The sequence below is a fragment of the Lepus europaeus genome, chromosome 19 (assembly GCF_033115175.1).
Source record: "Lepus europaeus isolate LE1 chromosome 19, mLepTim1.pri, whole genome shotgun sequence".
Lineage (NCBI taxonomy): Eukaryota > Metazoa > Chordata > Mammalia > Lagomorpha > Leporidae > Lepus > Lepus europaeus.
In genome coordinates this window covers 61,313,029-61,333,310 of record NC_084845.1, presented here as the reverse complement: position 1 = coordinate 61,333,310, position 20,282 = coordinate 61,313,029, and the positions used below count along the sequence as shown (strand labels likewise).

At 42.0% G+C, this 20,282-nt stretch overlaps 1 pseudogene; it reads right to left on the bottom strand.

Moving 5' to 3' along the window:
- Positions 1-2,312: 2,312 nt before the first annotated feature.
- Positions 2,313-19,970, bottom strand: LOC133747740 (glucosamine-6-phosphate isomerase 1-like; annotated as a pseudogene).
- Positions 19,971-20,282: the final 312 nt, after the last annotated feature.

Sequence of the window (20,282 nt, the reverse complement as noted above, 5' to 3'; positions counted from 1 at the left end):
ATATTCTCAGGGCCAGCGCCGTGGCTCACTAGGCTAATCCTCCGCCTGTGGCGCCGGCACACCAGGTTCTAGTCCCGGTTGGGGCGCCGGGTACTAGTCCCAGTTGTTCCTTTTCCAGTCCAGCTCTCTGCTGTGGCCCAGGAGGGCAGCGGAGGATGGCCCAAGTGCTTGGGTCTCTGCACCCGCATGGGAGACCAGGAGGAAGCACCTGCTCCTGGCTTCGAACTGGCACAGCGCCAGCCATAGCGGCCATTAGGGGAGTGAACCAATGGAAGGAAGACCTTCCTCTGTCTCTCTCTCTCACTGTCTATAACTCTCTGTCTCTCTCTCTCTCATTGTCTAACTCTGCCTGTCAAAATAAATAAATAAATAAATAAATATAAAAATAAAACAAAGGGCATATTCTCAGCTGAGGTCAAAGAAGTCCACATCCTGCCTGCATGCTTCCCCCCTAATACAGAGGTGACCCAAAGATGGAGCCAACAGGGGGCCAACAGTGAGTGCAAGAAACTCTGCCCCTGTGCCAAACTGGACCAGGCTGGAGTCCCAGTTTTGAAACATGTGAAGGGAGTGGTCTCAGGCAAGTGACCTAACATTTCTGAACATTATATAGTTTCTCTCCTGCAGAATAAAGAAAAGACAACCTACCAGGATGAATGGTTTGTATGATTAAAAATTAGATGCATAGGGGCTGGTGTTGTGGCGTAGCAGGTAAAACCATTGCCTGCAATGCCAGCTTCCTGTATGGGTGGTGGGTTCATGTCCCAGCTGCTCTACTTCTGATCAAGCTCCCAGCAGATGGCCTGGGAAAGGGCAGCAGAGGGTGACCCAAGTGCTTGGGCCCCGCATGTGAGACCTGGAGGAAGATCCTGACTCCTGGCTCCTGGCTTTGGCTTGGCCCAGCCCTGGCCATTGTGGCCATCTGGGGTGTGAACCAGCAGAGGGAAGATCTCTCTCTGTCTCCCCCTCTCCCTATAACTCTCTCAGATAATAGATAAATTTAAAAAAAAAAAACTGAAAAAGCTAACCGTATGTAAAACCTAAGGAAACCCATACTGGACTGGAATGTAAAGCTAAGAAGTTCACATGGAATAAAGTACAATGGGTCAGAACTTTCAAGATGGTCAAATAGAGTTGCCCAGTGTTTGCCTGCGCCTCAACTGAGAAGAACCGAAACAGCTAACAAAGAATTGCATCTCAAGATGAGTGTCCAAGAATGAACACTGTCACTCACTGGGGGATAATGGGAACACAGTAGGGCATGAAAAACTGGGATGGCAGCATAGAGAGAGAAACAAAGGCAACCGGTAGCTGAAACTCTGGGACCAATGGCCAGGGAGAATTGCCATTGCAGGGGATAGCAGAGGACCTAGGCAGATCCCATCTGCACAATTATCTTAGCAGGCTATCCTAACTGCAGGAGGAATCCACAGGCACCACAGAATAGCAGTCCTTTGAGGAGAGCTCCCTGGAGATCTCAGGGTCAGTGTTTTTGATCCAGAGGAGGAACTCACATTACATCCCCCACCATCCCCAGAGTATAGGCTGCAGCAGTGTAGCATCAACTTCGGAAAGGTGTCACTATAGGCATCCATACTGCTCTGGCAGACAGAAGCCCCTGCCTGCATCATTCCTGGAGCGCACAGACATTCTACCACAGAAGCAAAAATAAAATAAAATAAAATAAAATAAAATAAAGTAAAAAAGGATGCAGCTGGCTGTACCTTTTTCCCACTAGATCTAGCCGAGCGATGCTGAACCTGAACCTAGCACCCTCACCAACCAGTGCTCTGCCCTAGAAGGGAGTGTAGAGTAGCAGGGAGATTCTGTGCCCAGGGCCCTAGGAGTAAGGGCTCCTGGCCCTTCAGATTTGGACCTGTTCTCCCACCTCAGACTCTGCCCCCACCACTTGAAGCACTGCTTGCTATTACTGGGACCACACACAGTAGGATTTCTTGGCAAAGTTCCCAGTGACTCCAGCCTGGTCTTCTCACTGCTACTCAGAACTACACATGTGCTCAGGATGGTACACACGTGTGCACTCATACACACACACACACACACACACCAGGCCTGCTCACATAGCCAGTGCAGTCCTCTGGCTTTGGGTCCTTGCACATACCATGGCCAAGGGGGTTGTATACCCTAACCACCCCAATGTCAGTGCCTGCACCATGGCTCTGGGACCTCATATGGACAGCAGCTAGGGGAACTGTGCACTCTGCCCATTTAAGTGCCAGCGTCAGTATTGAGGCTTTGATTTCTCAGAAGGACAGCAGCTGAGGATGAGCATACCGGGGATATGAGTAACCTCACTGAGCCCAGGGGTACCCTGGACCCCCACCAATGCTACCATCCACTACAACAAAAGAGGCTATAAGGAGACTGTACTTCAATGTCCGACTGGAGCTAAAGTATCCTATCAAACCAACAACAGAAGACACATCTTCAGAAAAACGTCTTCAATCTGTGAAAGCCACCCTTTAAAAGTGATAGAAAAAATTAATCTTCCAGATGTACAAAAATCAACATAGGGACATACAAGGTACAAAAAACCAAGGCAATATAGTGTCCCAAAAAGAGCAGGGTAATTCTTTAGTATCAGATGACAAAGAAAAGGTGATTGACAAAATGCCTGCTAACAAGTTCCAAACAATAAGAATATTCAAAGAGATCTGAGAGAATACGGATAAACGGTTCAAAAATTAGGAAATCGATACATAATATGACTGAGAAATTCAGCAGCAGAGATGGGAATATTGAAACAGAGCCAAATAGAAATCTTTTAGGTTAAGAACACAGTAAATCAAATAAAAAATATAGTTGAAAGCCTCAATAACAGACTAGATCAAGAAGGAGAAAGGATATATGAACTTGAAAATGAGTCTTTTCTAATATTCCAGGTAGACAAAAAGAAAAAAGGAATAAATCTTTGGGACATCATTAAACAAGCTAATATTTACATGCTGGGAATTCCTGAGAGAGAGAGAAGAATGGCACCTATTCAATGAAATAATTGCTGACAACTTTCCCAAACTGGAGAGAATATGCACACCAACATACAGGAGACCCCTATGAATCCAAATAGACACGACCAGCAAAGATTCTCACCATAACAGATTTTTTTTTAACTTTTATTTAATGAATATAAATTTCCAGTGTACAGCTTATGGATTACAATGGCTTCCCCCTCCCATAACTTCCCTCCCACCCGCAACCCTCCCCTCTCCCACTCCCTCTCCCCTTCCATTTGCATCAAGATTCATTTTCAATTCTCTTTATATACAGAAGATCAATTTAGTATAAAGATTTCAACAGTTTGCACCCACATAGAAACACGAAGTGAAACATACTGTTTGAGTACTAGTTATAGCATTAAATCAAAATGTACAGCACATTAAGGACAGAGATCCCACATGAGGAGCAAGTGAACAGTGGCTCCTGTTGTTGACCCAACAAATTGACACTCTAGTTTATGGCGCCAGTAACCATCCTAGGCTGTCGTCATGAGTTGCCAAGGCTATGGAAGCCTTCCAAGTTTGCCGACTCTGATCATATTTAGACAAGGTCATAAAAGACAGAGTGAGGATAGTAACCAATGACCCTAAGAGTGGCATTTACCAGGTTTGAATAATTATACAGCATTAAGTGGGGAATAGGACCATCAGTACACACAGGTTGGGAGTAGAGCCATTGGTGGTAGAGTAGAGGTTATGATTACAAAGGAATGAGGCCCAAGTGCACTAGACAGGGCCTAGAACAAAGGACAGAGTCATTATTAGAGGAGCTAAGAAAGGTGCTGTCTAAGCTACAAGTAATTTTTCTGATTGAGAGGCAAATAGAACCTGATAGACGGGGCTTGATAATAATCTGGTGGGCTTTAGGCCTTTTAAGTTAAGAGGCCCAGACCTATCTATTTCTTCACATGGGGTATATCCTAAGGGAGGTGTGAACCTCCTAGGGGAAGGCACTCTGTTGACTTTCATTACTTGGCTGGCCTGGGAGGAGAGCTGGCCAGGTAAAGGCAGGGGGCATCTCTAACAAGAAATTTACAGTTCTGCCTGCAATGTTGCTGACCCTACTTGACCATCCCCTCAGCTGCAGTGGTCCCTTTGGAAGTTGGGCTGAGTGAAGGGCTTTTCAGCTTAGAGCCAATAAGATCTGTGGCTCTGACCTGGGCATTCTTCAACTCCAGGGCAGGTCCATTTCCAGTGATCCAACTCTTGGCAGAGCTGCCGGGGCTCTTCACAAGCTGACTTCTGCTGAAGCCCAGGCTTACCACATTGAAAGCCACTGCAGTGGACTGGCCTGTTGGGTCTCCTTGAGGGCAGATCACTGTACAGATCAGCCATTAATAGGCCTGCCCCCCATTGCTTCTGATGCCGAGCTTTCTTTTCCTCCTGGTTTGTGTTAAAGCAGACCAGAGGATGCAAGTCAAGGGAGTGCCCGTGTCCCATCTCTAATCTTCGGTGGCCTGAACTACAAGTCTATAGTCACAGGCATGTTCTGTAGTAGTTTTTCTAAGGTAGACAATGCCCATGAAGAAAATTATATTCTCACTTTAAAACTTTCTTTCCCTTTGGTCTGAAAGGGAGGTTTTTTCTACTTACTGTATACTTTGCTGATGGCGAAGTGAATCTAGCTATGAGATTATTATTTAAGTTCTTATTTTGGCTATGCTATTACAGAAAAATGTTAGCCATCTCTTTTATAAGGTCTAAAGATTAAATTGTGTGTCCTACAGATTCCTTTATAATAGAATTAGTTTCCTACCTTGAAGAGAATAGAGAAATGAAAGAACAAGTTGGGCTTAGAATAGAGAAATGAGGGAGCAAGTCCTAGATTGCTTGCTGACAATAGCAATATTACATGAATACTTAGCAAACCGTTTCAACCATTAGATAACAACTTAAGAAAACATTTACCAGAAGGTCCAATGCTTTCTATAAATTTTAAGAATCATGTATTTGAAAACACCTCTTAAATATCTAACATGGTGTAGTTTGTTTAGCCAGTAAACTTAAGCACAACCATCTAAAATGTTTTTAGTTTCTTTCTACCAACAAGTTTAAAACATATAATACACAGATTCAGGTCACACAAATTAAAATGTATCTTTGATTGATTTTAGCAGCTTAAATTTATGGACAATCTTATCTATAAGCCATTTAAAATAAAACTCTTAATAAAATTTCCCCATGTGGACATACAATATGTACACACATATAACATAGCATAATAGACCAATATAGCAATTTTAATAATAGCTTTTAAAATCTTTAACTCTTTTTGTAGATTGCCAATTGATTTGAATTGCCTTTTGTTTTTAGTAACCTCAGTTAACCATACTTTCTCTCAGTTGGTACTGTTAATATATTATTGGCTTCATCTGTTTACAGAGCCATTCCAAAGTACTGAATACAATAAAAGTGGCTGGAAAAAGTCCATAGGAACCTATAGGAGGACAGCTAAACACAGAACCAACAACGCTTTAGTTTTATGAGCAGCAAATCATATATAACTGTGGATGACAAAAGACTTTAAGTCGCCATGTTTAAAATTATAAACTCATCAACCAACAAGAGGCACTTGCTTACTTCACAGTATTTTTGAAAGCACCTGTAGGATTTTACAAGTATTTAATCCTTTAGGCCTCTGGGGCTTTCTCATTAAGATAACTATCATGTCTAGTAACACAAGATCATTAGACTTTTTAATTCTCAAACATTTGTATTAATAGCATTTTCCATTATAGAAACTTAAAGTCTGGTACCACATCACATCTTGACAGTCCTTCTAATATAATCCAAATAGCCTGATTAGTTGGTGTCTCTATAAGATGAGAGACATAGGTCCTTCGATTTTTTCAGTTGGGCCCAAACTGGAAAAAGCAAAGTCCAGGATTTACTGGAAATTTTAGAGACCAGATTGTTTGAAACTTTGATTTTTTGAATGCCTGTCAAGAATGCCAAGAAGGCTCAAAATCCAAAATATCTGGTTGAAATAAGATTCCTTAAAATCATGACATAACATAGACCAAATTTGATCATTGTTACAAGGTGATCATTCAAATCTTTGAAAATAAGCACATATTTAAATAACCCATAGCTCTTAATAAAAATTCAGCTGTTTTTGAACAATTAGAATTTAACAGACATCAAGAGAACATAATAGATTACTTTAACACATTGATTTAACAGAGCATCAGAGTTTAATTCTATGTCAAAGAGAAATTGAGCTTCCTGTGATCTTTTGCTGTGATGTTTCCTTCCTTTACCTTCTTTCATATTGGTGACCGTGTTTCTGTGTTTCTGTGTGTAACACATCTTTAAGCATCTTTTGCAGGGCAGGATGAGTGGCAACAAATTCTTTCAGTTTCTGTTTGCTATGAAAAGTCTTAATTTCACCTTCATTCACAAATGAGAGCTTTGCAGGATATAGTATTCTGGGCTGGCAGTTTTTCTCTCTTAGTACCTGGGCTATGTCTCGCCATTCCCTTCTAGCTTGTAGGGTTTCTGATGAGAAGTCTGCCGTGAGTCTAATTGGAGATCCTCTGAGAGTAATCTGACGTTTCTCTCTTGCACATTTTAGGATCTTTTCTTTATGTTTCACTGTGGTGAGTTTGATTACAACATGTCGTGGTGAGGATCTCTTTTGGTCATGTTTATTAGGGGTTCTATAAGCTTCCTGTACTAAGATGCCTCTGTCCTTCTCCAAACCTGGGAAATTTTCTGCTAGTATCTCACTGAAAATGCCTTCTAATCCTTTCTCCCTCTCCATGCCTTCAGGAACTCCTAGAACCCGAATGTTGGGTTTTTTAATAGTATCCTGTAGATTCCCAACAATATTTTTTAGATTTCTAATTTCTTCTTCTTTTCTTAGGTTTGCCTGTTTCCTTTCCTGTTCTCTGTCTTCTAAGTCTGATATTCTCTCTTCTGCTTCGCCCATTCTGTTTTTAAGGCTCTCTAATGTGTTTGTCATTTGATGTATTGAATTCTTCATTTCATTATGATTTCTCGTCACTACCACGGTTTCTTGTTCTACTAGTTGTTTCATTTCATTTTGATTCCTCCTTAATATTTCATTTTCCATGATAGAGATTTTCTATCTTGTCCAGTAAGGATTTCTGTAGTTCAAGAATTTGTTTTTGAGAACTTCTTAATGTTCTTATCAATTTTTTGAGATCCGCTTCTTGCATTTCTTCGATCTCATCATCTTCATAATCTTGAATTGGGGTGTCTTTTTCATTTGGGGGCGTCATAGTGTCTTCCTTGTTCTTGTTAGCTTGGTTTTTGCGTTTGTTGTTTGGCATGTTGGAGATATTTGGTTTCTTCACTGTGGTGTTTTTTCTTGTTACACTATGGCTCTATATTAAGTGGACTGTCTGCTTTCAGTGGAGCCTTAGAGGCTTGAGATGAGTGTGGACTGAGAGCTGTGTTTGATTCCTCAGGGTTGAGGGTGTGTCAAAGATGACACTCCCAGGTTAGGTGTGGTAAATCTCTCTTTTTTTGATTCAAAAGGGAAGTAATTCCGCACAGCTGAACGTAATTGGAGGTAGTTAGCAGGCAAATGATATACCCACAGGAGCCAGAGATCGGAAGCTCTTTCCCAAGGACCACACAGGGAATCTCTGCTGCCCTCGGTGTGGGCTCCAATTTTCCTGCAGTCTCCCACTGGGTTGCCAAGTTAGATGCTAATCTCCTGTTATTTCACCCCTCCCCCCAGAGTCAGGTGTTTCTGCTAGGCTCAGGGCCGGTGCAGACCTGAGGTCGCCCTGCTTATGACGTATGTCCAAAATGGCGTCTGCTCTGTCTTGCTCGCCTTTGAGAGGTGAGCGGAGAGAGAGAAACTTGTGTCCGTATCAGTCACTTTTTTTATTTTTTTCCTCTCTCTCTTCTAGTTAGCCTGGTGAACTTTTCCCCACGGAGTTTCAAGCCTCATTCCCTCTAGTCTCCTCTTTCCGCTTGCCCGCTGGTGTTTCGGGCTATTGATGTTCGGCTCACCTCACGTTCCAGCGCTGGTGTGTTGAGTCTGCCGCTGGTGTCCCGAACTTGGGCTCCCACGCTCTCCACGCAGGTACACTGTGAATCACTAGTTCCGGAAGAGTTTCCTCTGCTGTTTCATCCCCCACTCTTCCTTGACCCTGCAGTATCTCCACTTATATTAAACTGTCTCTCCCCCGGACTAATAGTGTGCTCCCTGCCTATTCCGCCATCTTGCCGCTCTCCCTCACCATAACAGATTAAGGCCAGCCTCTCCAAAGCACAACACAGAGCTCTCTAAACTTTGCAAGTGAAGGGTGCCAGGTTACGTTTAATGGGACTTCCATTAGATCAACAGAAAATTTCTCATCACAAATCTTACAGACCAGGAGAGAACGGAATGACATATCCCAAGTTCTGAGAGAAAAGAACAACCAGATATATATATATATATATATATATATATATATATATACACACACACACACACACATATAAAAGATAGTAGAGGACTTTATTTTTCTTTTCTTTTTTAGTATTTGTTTATTTCTTTGAAAGGCAGAGTTACAGAAAGGCAGAGGCAGAGAGAGAGAGATGTCTTCCATCCACTGGTTCATTCCCCAAATGACCACAATGGCCAGAACTGAGCCAATCTGAAGCCAGGAGTCAGGACCTTCTTCTAGATCTCCCACACAGTGCAGGGGCCCAAGTACTTGGGCCATCTTCTACTGCTTTCCCAGGCCATAGCACAGAGCTGTATCAAAAATAGAGCAGCAGGGTCTTGAACTGGCACCCATATGGGATGCCGGCACTGCAGGCAGCAGCTTTACTCACTATACCACAGTGCCAGATCCAGCCAGATATATTTACCCAGTGAAGCTTTTTAAATTTATTTTGTTTATTTTAAAGGAAAAGAGACAGAGACAGACAGAGAGCTTCCATCTGCTGGTTAACTCCACAAAAGCCCACAACAACCATGGGCTGGGTCAGGCCAAAACCAGGAGCCAGGAATGCAATCCAGGTCTCTGATGTAGGTGGCAAGAATTCAACTATTTGAGCCATCACCTGCAGCATCCCAGCGTGCACATTAAAAGGAAGCAGATCAGGGCTCAAACTCAGACACTCCAATATGGGATGCAGGCAACCCTAGCAGTGTCTTAATCACTAGGTCAAATGCCCACTCTGTACCCCATGAATTTATCTTTCATAAATGAAGGGAAAATAAAGACTTTCCAAGATAACAAAAGCTAAAGGAATTTACCACTGTCAGAGCAGTCTTACAAAAGATGTTTAAGTGTGTCCTAAACAAAAAAAGGCAGACAGCTACTACCACAGTTATAGTGGTGTGTTTCAATACCTCACTTTCATTAATGAACAGATCATCCAGACAAAAAATCAACAAAGAAACCATAGACCAAATGGACCGACCAGACATTTGCAGAAAATTCCATCCAACAGCAGCAGAGTACACATTCTTTTTATAAGCACGTGGAACATTCTCAAGGATAGACCATGTATTGGGCCATGAAACAAGAGTCAACAAATTCAAAGAAAATGAAATCACATTGCATATCTTTTCTAATCACAGTAGAATAAAACTAGTAATCAACAAAAAAATACATGGAGAATGAATAACATGCTTGTGAATGAAGAATAGGTCTTTGAAGAAATCAAAATGGAAATTTTTAATTTTTTTAATTATTTTTTTTTTGACAGGCAGAGTGGACAGTGAGAGAGAGAGACAGAGAGAAAGGTCTTCCTTTTTGCCGTTGGTTCACCCTCCAATGGCCGCCACGGCCAGTGTGCTGCGGCCGGCGCACCGCGCTGATCCGATGGCAGGAGCCAGGTGCTTCTCCTGGTCTCCCCTGGGGTGCAGGGCCCAAGCACTTGGGCCATCCTTCACTGCACTCCCGGGCCACAGCAGAGAGCTGGCCTGGAAGAGGGGCAACCGGGATAGAATCCGGCGCCCCAACCGGGACTAGAACCCGGTGTGCCGGCGCCGCAAGGCAGAGGATTAGCCTAGTGAGCCACGGCGCCGGCCAAAATGGAAATTTTTAAATGTGTTGAAACTACTAAACATGGAAACACAAATCTAATACTAAAACCTAAGGAATACACCAAAAGCAGTACTGAGAAAGAAGTTGATAGCAATAAACACCTACATAAAAAGTTTTTTAAAAAAGAAACACATCAAATATATAACCTAACAATATATCTCAAGGACCTAGAAAAACAAGAACAAACAAACTCAACATTAATAGAAGGAATGGGAGCCAGTGCTGTGGCATGGCACATAACAGGGTGAGCTACCACCTGCAATGCTGGCATCTCTCATGGGCATTGGTTCATGTCCTGGCTGCCCTACTTCCAATCCATCTCTCTAGGCACTCCTGCACCCATGTGGGAGATCAGGATGAAGTTCTGGCTTCCACCTGGCCCAGCCTTGGTCACTGTAGCCATTTGAGGAGTGAACCAGCAGATGGAAGATCTTTATTTTATGTCTTCTCTTTATATATATACATATATATAGATAGATAGATAGATAGATAGATATACATATATATATATAACTCTACCTTTCAAATAAAATAAAATAAATATTTTTAAAAACAAATAAATAGAAGAAATAATACCATTAGGGAAAAACTAAATGAAGTAAATGAAGTAGAAACTGAGAAAACAATGCAGCCTTACTGAAATGAAGATTTTTTTTAAAGATATGGAAAATTGCTAAACCTACATAGCAAGACTAAGTAAAAAAAAATCAATTAGTTAATTAATCAGAAATAAAAAGGAAAAATTATAACTGATACCACAAAATACAAAGGATGATTAGGGACTACTACAAACTACTATATGCTAACAAACTGGAAGACCTAGAAGAAATGAATAAATTTCTGGATACACACAACTTACTAAAATTGAACCATGAATATAGAAAACCTAAACAGACTGAAAATAATTCATGGAATGGAATCAGTGACAAAAATTCTCCAAACAGGGACCAGCACTGTGGCATAGTAGATTAAACCTCTGCCTGAGATGTCAGCATCCCATGGGGGTTCCAGTTCAAGTCCCAGCTGCTCCACTTCTGATCCAACTCCTTGATAATGGCCAGGGAAAACAGTAAAAGATGGCCCAAGGGCTTGGATTCCTGCACCCACGAGGGGGACCTGGAAGAGGCTCCTAGCCCCTGGCTTTACACAGGCCCAACTCTGGACATTTTGGCCACTTAGGGAGTGAACCAGTGGATAGAAGACTTTTCTGTCTCTCCCTCTCTCTGTCTCCAACTCTATATCTCAAATTAATAAATAAATCTTTTACAAAATGACTTTGATAAAGAATTATTTACAATTAAATATATTAGAGTTTAACAATAAGCAATAAAGTACCCTACCATATCCTTTGTGGTTTTTGTTGATTTGCTTTTTTTTTAACTTTTATTTAATAAACATAAATTTCCAAAGTACAGCTTTTGGATTATAGCAGCTTTTTCCCCCCATAACATCCCTCCCACCCACAACCATCCCATCTCCCACTCCCTCTCCCATCCCATTTTCTATCAAGATTCATTTTCAATTATCTTTATATACAAAAGATATACTTAGTATTTACTAAGTAAAGATTTCAACAATTTGCACCCACACAGACACACAAAATATAGAGTACTGTTTTAGTAGTAGTTTTACCATTAATTCACATAGTACAACACATTAAGGACAGAGATCCTACATGGGGAGTAAGTGCATAGTGACCCCTGTTCTTGATTTAACAACTGACACTCTTAATTATGATGTCAGTAATCACCCAAGGCTCTTGTCATGAGCTGCCAAAGCTATGGAAGCCTCCTGAGTTCACCAACTCTGATCTTATTTAGACAAGGCCATAGTCAAAGTGGAAATTCTCTCCTCCCTGCAGAGAAAGGCATCTCCTTCTTTGATGGCCCATTCTTTCTGCTGGGATCTCACTCACAGAGATCTTTCATCTAGATCATTTTTTTTTGCCACAGTGTCTTGGCATTCCATGCCTGAAATACTCTCATGGGCTTTTTAGATGGATCTGAATGCCTTAAGGGCTGATTCTGAGGCCAGAGTGCTGTTTAGGACATCTGTCATTCTATGTGTCTACTATGTATCCCACTTCCCATGTCGGATCATTCTCTCCTTTTAAATTATATCAGTTAGTATTACTAGACACTAGTCTTATTAATTTTTTATTTATTTGAAAGACAAGAGTTACACAGAGAGGTAGAGACAGAGAGAGGGGTCTTCCATCTGCTGATTCACTCCCCAAATGGCTGCAATGGCCAGAGCTGAGCCAATCCAAAGTTAGGAGCCAGGAGCTTCTTTCAGGTCTCCCACGTGGCTGCAGGGGCCTAATGACTTGGCCATCTTCTACTGCTTTCCCAGGCCATAGCAGAGAGCTGGATTGGAAGTGGAGCAGCAGGGACTAGAACTGGTGGCCATATGGGATGCCTGCTCTTCAGGATGAGGCTTTAACCCACTGTGCCACAGCACTGGCCCCTTGATTTGTTTTGTATTTTGCTTTTTTTAATATATAAATGAACACTGGGCAAAGGTAAATCAGGACCAATGCAGCTTCCTGGTGATGCCTGCTATTTTCCATCTTCCATCTTGCAGGCCTACCATACTTAGCATGTTGTGTTCATCCTCTTGGTGATGATGTGGCTGATGTTCCCCTGCTGGTCATGTCTGTGCTCCCAAGGGTGATACGAAAAGGAGAGGAAGGGAAAGAGGAAGAGCATTGAAACCAAAATAGATATATAAATAAAATACAAAAGATCAGCAAAATGAACAGCTGGTTGTTTGAAAGAATGAATAAAATTGACAAACTATTGGCCCAACTAACCAAAAAAAGAGAGAAGACCCAAATCAATAAAACTAGAAATGAAAAGGAAAATGTAACAAAAGACACCATAGAAATAAAAAGAACCATCACTACATTACTACATTACGCGTTACTACAAAGAGCTGTATGTCAACAAACTGGGAAACCTAGAAGTGGATAGATTCCTGGACACATACAACAGTATATAAATTGAACCATGAAGACATAGAAAACTTAAACAGACCCGTAACCAAGATGCAGATTGAATCAGTAAGAAAGGCCCTCCCCACGAAGAAAAGCCCAGGACCATTGGCTTCACTGCTGAATTCTACCAGATATTTAAAGAAGAACTAAAGAACTAACTCCAATCTTCTTCAGTGAAGTCAACATCACCTTAATTCCTAAACCTGAAAAACATACAACAGAGAAAGAAAACTACAGACCAATTTCCCTGATGAATACAGACACAAAAACCCTCAACAAAATACTAACCAATAAAATCCAACAACTCATCAGAAAGACCATTCACCTGGACCAGTTGGGATCTATCCCTGGTATGCAGGGATGTTTCAACATTTACAAATCAATCAATGGAATACATCACATTAACAAATTGAAGAACAAAAATAATATGATTATCTTAATAGATACAGGGAAAGCATTTAATAAAATACAACACCCTTTCATGATGAAAACTCTAAGCAAATAGGGTATAGAAGGAACATTCCTCAATACGATCAAGGCAACTTATGACACACCCATGGCCAGCATCCTATTGAATGGGGGAAAGTTGGAAGCATTCCCACTGAGATCTGGAACCAGACAAGGATGCCCACTCTCATCATTGCTATTCTATATAGTCATGGAATTTTTAGCCAGAGCCATTAGGCAAGAAAAAGAAATCAAAGAGATACAAATTGGGAAGGAAAAAGTCAAACTATCCCTATTTGCAGATAACATAATTCTGTATATAGTTGATCCAAATCACTTCACTAAGAGACTATTGGAACTCATAGAAGAGCTTGGTAATGTAGCAGAATATAAACTCAATACACAAAAATCAACAGCCTTTGTATACACAGTCAATGCCACAGCTGAGGAAGAACATCTAAGATCAATCCCATTCACCATAGCTACAAAAAAATCAAATATCTTGGAATAAATTTAATCAAGGATGTCAAAGATCTCTATGATAAGAATTATAAAACATAGAAGAAATAGAAGGAGATAAAAATGGACAAATCTTCCATGTTCATGATTTGGAAGAATCAATATCCTCAAAATGTCCATACTACTGAAAGCAATTTATAGATTGAACACAATACCAATCAAAATATCAAGGACATTCTTTTCAGATGCAGAAAAAATGCTGCTTAAATTCATATGGAAATGCAGGAGACCCTGAATAGCTAAATCAATCTTGTACAACAAAAACAAAGCCAGAGACATCACAATACCGGAATTCAAGCCATACTATAGGTAGTTACAATCAAAACAGCCTGGTACTGTGCAAAAACAGATGGATAGACCAATGGAACTGAATAGAAATGCCATAAATCAACCCATGCATCTATAACCAACTTATTTTTTACAAAGGAGCTAAAATCAATCCCTGGAGCAAGGACAGTCTCTTCAATAAATGGGTCTAGGAAAACTAGATCTCCACATGCAGAAGTATGAAGTAAGATCCCTACCTTACAACTGATACAAAAATCCACTTAATATGGATGAAAGACCTAAATCTATGACCCAATATCATGAAATTATTAGAGAACATTGGTAAATCCTGCAAGACATTGGCATAGGCAGAGTTCTTGGAAAAGACCTCAGAGACAAAGCATTCAAAACCAAAAGTGACAAATGGGATTACTTCATTGAGAAGCTTCTGCACTGCAAAGGAAACACTCAGCAAAGTGAAGAAGTAACCAGCAGAATGGGAGAAAACATTTGCAAACTATGCAACTGATAAAGGATTAATAACCAGAATATATAAAGAGATCAAAAAACTCAACAACAAGAAAATAAACAACCCAGTTAAGAATTAGGCAAAGGACTTAGACATTTTTCAAAAGAGGAAATACAAATGGTCAATAAATGCATGAAAAAATGCTCAAGACCACAAGACATCAGGGAAATGCAAATCAAAACCACATGAGGCTTCACCTCACCCACCTTAGAATGGCTTTCTTACAGAAATCAATGAAAACAAAAGTTGGTGAAGATGTGGGGAAAAGGCACCCTAATCCACCGTTGGTGGGAATGTAAACCGGTAAAGCCATTGTGGAAGACATAATGGAGATACCTCAGAAACCTGAATTTAGACCTGCCATATGACGCAGCCATCCCACTCCTGGGAATTTACCCAAGGGAAATGAAACCAACAAATGAAAGAGTTATCTGTACCTCTGTGTTTATTGCAGCTCAATTCACAATAGCTAAGATATGGAATCAACCCAAATGTCCCTCAGTTGAAGACTGGATGGGATATATACACCATGAAATACTACACAGCAATAAAAAAAATGAAATCCTGTCGTTTGCTACAAAATGGATGAAACTGGAAAACGTTATACTTAGTGAAATAAGCCAGTCTCAAAGAACAAATACCATATATTCCCCCTGATTTGTGGTAACTAATAGAGCACCTAAAAAGCAATCTATAGAAGTGAAATTAACACTTTGAGAAGCAATGACTTTGAACAGCCCTTGTCTTGACTGTTAAGGAAAAGTTTTTTTTTTATCCATACTATTTGTTGAATTATTTACTTATAATAGAGTTAATCATTTGTGTATAAGTTAGTTTAAATAGATTTTAGTAAAAAAAAAAAAAATAAGGTGGGAATGGGAGAGGGAAGGGGGAGAGGGCTAGGAGTGTGGGTTGGAGGGTACATATGGTGGGAAGAATCACTATGTTCCTAAAGTAGTACTTAAGAAATGCATGGTTTATATCCCTTAAATAAAAGGTTTCTAGGGGAAAAAATAAAAAATAAATAAACTTAAACCACACTCCCATACTATATAGCCTCTGCTCTCAGGTATTCACCCTAGAGAAGTGAAAGCAGACCTTAGCTCAATAACCTGCCCACTGATGTTGAGATCAACACCGTCTGTCATAGCCAAAAATTGCAAACAACACAAAAACCCATCAACAGGTCAAAGGATAAGCAAATTACGGTATAGCCATACAAAGCAAGCTATCCATCAAGAAAAAGAAATGAACCATTGAGATAGGCAACACGTAGGTAGCCCTCTGCTGGTGGAATAAGCCTACTACAGAAGGACTTTTATTGTAGATCTCCATTAACATACAATCTCTAGGACAGGCAAAGCCATTCAAATCAGAAAGTAGATAAGTGATCTTCAGAAGCTAGGGGGATGGGGAATGACAGGTGACTCCTTAATTCTTTGGAATGTCCTTTTAGAGTGATAAAAATGTGCTGAAATGTGATGGTGGTGGAGGTTGCAAATATTGTCGCTATATTAAGTGTCTCCCATTTGTATACTTTCAAGTGGTTAAAATGGTGAATTTTACATTTTATAAAATTCACATTTTATAAAAATATATATATATATATATGTATATATATACACACATATAAAAAACAGATAATTGGGGAAATATACTGGTTCTTGTCTGTGAGGCTAGGAGTCTCACATGGAATTTAGCCACAGGAGAATGATTTGTTTATAACTTCAGCAGAAAAAAAAATCTCTAAAAAATGTGTTCATTTCAATGCTTTCCATAGCCAGGTTGGTTTTTGGTTTTTGGTTTGTTTTGTTTTTGTTTTTGTTTTTTGCTTTTTGTTCTGCCTCAGTCACTGTTCACACGTGCAACACACTCCCATGAGGACTTGTGTCTCGTTGTGCACTGATTCTCAAGTGGGAGCGAATTGGTGGCTGCTGCATATCAGATACAATCTTTTTGCAGGGTTTTGAGGACTGCTCATGAGAGACTGCACCTTATCTGAAATACTGAGTTTAGCAGCAACATAGTTCTAGGGGCCGGCACTGTGGCATAGCAGGTAAAGCCTCTGCCTGCAGTGCCGGCATCTGGTCTGGGCACCAGTTCGAGTCCCGGGGGCTCCAATTCCAATCCATCTCTCTGCTTTGGCCTGGGAAAGCAGTAGAATATGGCCCTGCACATGCATGGCAGACCTAGAAGAAGCTCCTGGCTCCTGGCTTTGGATTGGTCCAGCTATAGCTATTGCAACCATTTGGGAAGTGAACCAGCAGATGGAAGACCTCTCTCTCTCTCTCTCCCTCTCTCGCTTTCTCCCTCCCTCCCTCTCTCTCTTCTCTACCTCTGCCTCTGCCTCTCTATAACTCTGACTTTCAAATAAATAATCTTTAAGAAAATACAGAAAAAAATAAAATACTGGTGTGAACAAGTCCATCGATCTACTAGCTTAAAACAGAACAACCCAATTGCATAGGTGGAGAAACACACCTTGGGAACAAGGAGAGAAGGATGAAAGGGCATACGGGTTTCCTTCCTGTTCTGAGAGCATCAGACCACAGCGCAAACCTGAGGAAATTAAAAGAGTGGGGTATTTTAAGTAGGAAAACAATGCCAGGAGTATTTGGCATTGGTCCTGGCTTTCAAGGCTTAGGCAAGCAGGAGCACATGGCACTGGCGTGTGGTGACTTAACTCACATCTGAGCTGCTTGTAGGCGTATCACCTTGACTTAGTGCAGTGCTGAAGTCATAGCAGGGTCTGCTCCCAGAGTGGGCCTCATCCTGACTAATGCGTATGTGAAAGACAGAAACCACAGTCAGGCCTCTGATGAAAACACAGGAGGTGGATTTGGGTAGGTGGGGTTAAAGAGGGAAATGGGTCTCCACCTTCCTCCTCATGTGTCCCAGTGAGAGCAAAGTGTGATATGGCCAGGCCCCTTGGAGCTTTAGGTTTATCAACAAAATCCACCTCCTTAGCCCCATCTACACAAATCATCCCCAAAAGAGTCCACCCAGGTCAGGAAAAAGCCAGCTGTGAGAGTAGAAGGAAAATACTGGAAAAAGGAACACAGAGTCTTATTGCCACAACACATGCTACTGATCAGAATGACCACTACCTCACATGAGTTTACACAGTGGGAAAGTTGGCTCCTTAATCTGGAACAATGGCTCTCAGGAAGGTGCAGTCTCTCATGAGCAGTCCTCAAACCCCTGCAAAAAGATTGTATCTGATATGCAGCAGCCCCCAGTTCGCTCCCACTTGAGAACCAGTGCACAATGAGACACACACACACACATACACACACACAAAACAACCTGGCCATGGCAGACGTTGAAATCAAAGGAATACATTTTTAAGAGATTTTTTTTCTGCTGAAGTTATAAACAAATCATTCTCCTATGGCTAAATTCCATGACCAGGGGCCAGCGCTGTAGCTCAGCGAGTTAATGCCCTGGCCTGATGTGCTGGCATCCCATATGGGCGCCGGTTCTAGTCCTGGCTGCTCCACTTCCAAGCCAGCTCTCTGCTATGGCCTGGGAAAGCAGTAGAAGATGGCTCAAAAGACTGTTGAAATCTTTACTTAATATATACTAAACTGATCTTCTGTATATAAAGAGAATTGAAAATGAATCTTGATGTGAATGGAAGGGGAGAGAGAGCAGGAAAGAGGAGGGTTGCAGGTGGGAGGGAAGTTATGGGGGGGGGGGGAGCCATTGTAATCCATAAGCTGTACTTTGGAAATTTATATTCATTAAATAAAAGTTTAAAAAAAAAAGAAGATGGCCCAAGTCCTTGTGCCCCTGCACCCACCTGGGAGACCCGGAGGAGACTCCTGGCTCCTGGCTTCAGATCAGTGCAGCTCCAGCTGTTGCAGCCAATTAGGGAGTAAACTATCAGATGGAAGACCTCTCTCTCTTTCTCTACTTCTCCTATCTCTGTGTAACTCTGACTTTCAAATAAATAATACAAAATTTTTTAAAAAGTAGCTCTTTAAAAAAAAATTCCATGACCAAGTTCCTAGCCTCGCAGACAAGAACCAGTATATTTCCCCACTTATCTGGGGTGACCAAACTGGAGTAAAGAAGGACAATTTTATTCTCCTAAAGACAGTTGCCGTAAAGACCTTTCTATCCCTATAAGATACTTGATACCATGTTCCCAGTACATGTTAATTGCTATATATTTTTTAGATTTATTTATTTATTTGAAAGTCAGAGTTACACAGAGAGAGGAGAGGCAGAGAGAGAGAGAGAGGTCTTCCATCTGATGGTTCACTCCCTCAATTGGCTGCAACGGCCGGAGCTGCACCAATCTGAAGGCAGGAGCCAGGAGCCTCTTCCGGGTCTCCCACGTGGGTGCAGGGGCCCAAGGACTTGGGCCATCTTCTACTGCTTTCCCAGGCCACAGCACAGAGCTGGATCGAAAGTGGAGCAGCCAGGACTCGATCCGGCACCCATATAGGATGCCGGCACTTCAGGCCAGGGCATTAACCCACTGCACTACAGTGCTGGCCCCTGCTATATGGTTTCTTAAAAGTCTGGTTTTCCTCAATTTCCTTCTCCTTGATATCATACAAGTGGTCCACGGATATGTTTAAATACTTGAAAGTCTTCACTTTCAGCTCCAAGGTGGTATCCTCGTCACCTACAAACATGGCGTGTGGCTACTGCTGGAAGGCAGACAACATCCATATGTGGCTCACCCCCTCCTCTACACCCTTGGACAGAGCAAAGGCCTGGTGGGCAGCAGAGATGAGGATGATAACCTCTCTAGCATCCACAACAGTGTTCATGCCCACCATCACAGCCATGGTGGGCACCTTGGCTGGATTTCAACTGAGGCACCTAACGTTGGCCAGGATTGTGTCCATGGCCAATTCCTTCACATGGATCCTGGACACCAGGCTGGAGTGTGGTGCATTGCAGTCAAGGTGTTCACCAGGACTGATGCCCTCAATAAAGAGCTCAACCCCACCTGCAGCCTTGATCTTCTCTTCAAAGGCATCACACTCAGCCAGAAGGGCAGCTGCACCCCCATCCAGAATGTGGGGTTTTGCAGAGTGAATGTCAATGTGCTTGAAGAAGTTGATCTGCATGAAGGAGTGGCTACTCTGCCAGCGGTCATGAGGCAGGACGACGTACTCGTCCATGTTGAAGGTCTTCTCATACTTGAAAGAGAAGTCTCCATCCTATGTTACATACATCTTAACACAAATCTTAAAAGAGGCCGGCGCCACGGCTCACTAGGCTAATCCTCCGCCTTGCGGCGCCGGCACACTGGGTTCTAGTCCCAGTCAGGGCGCCGGATTCTGTCCCGGTTGCCCCTCTTCCAGGCCAGCTCTCTGCTGTGGCCAGGGAGTGCAGTGGAGGATGGCCCAAGTCTTTGGGCCCTGCACCCCATGGGAGACCAGGAGAAGCATCTGGCTCCTGCCATCGGATCAGCATGGTGCGCCGGCTGCAGCGCACCAGCCACGGTGGCCATTGGAGGGTGAACC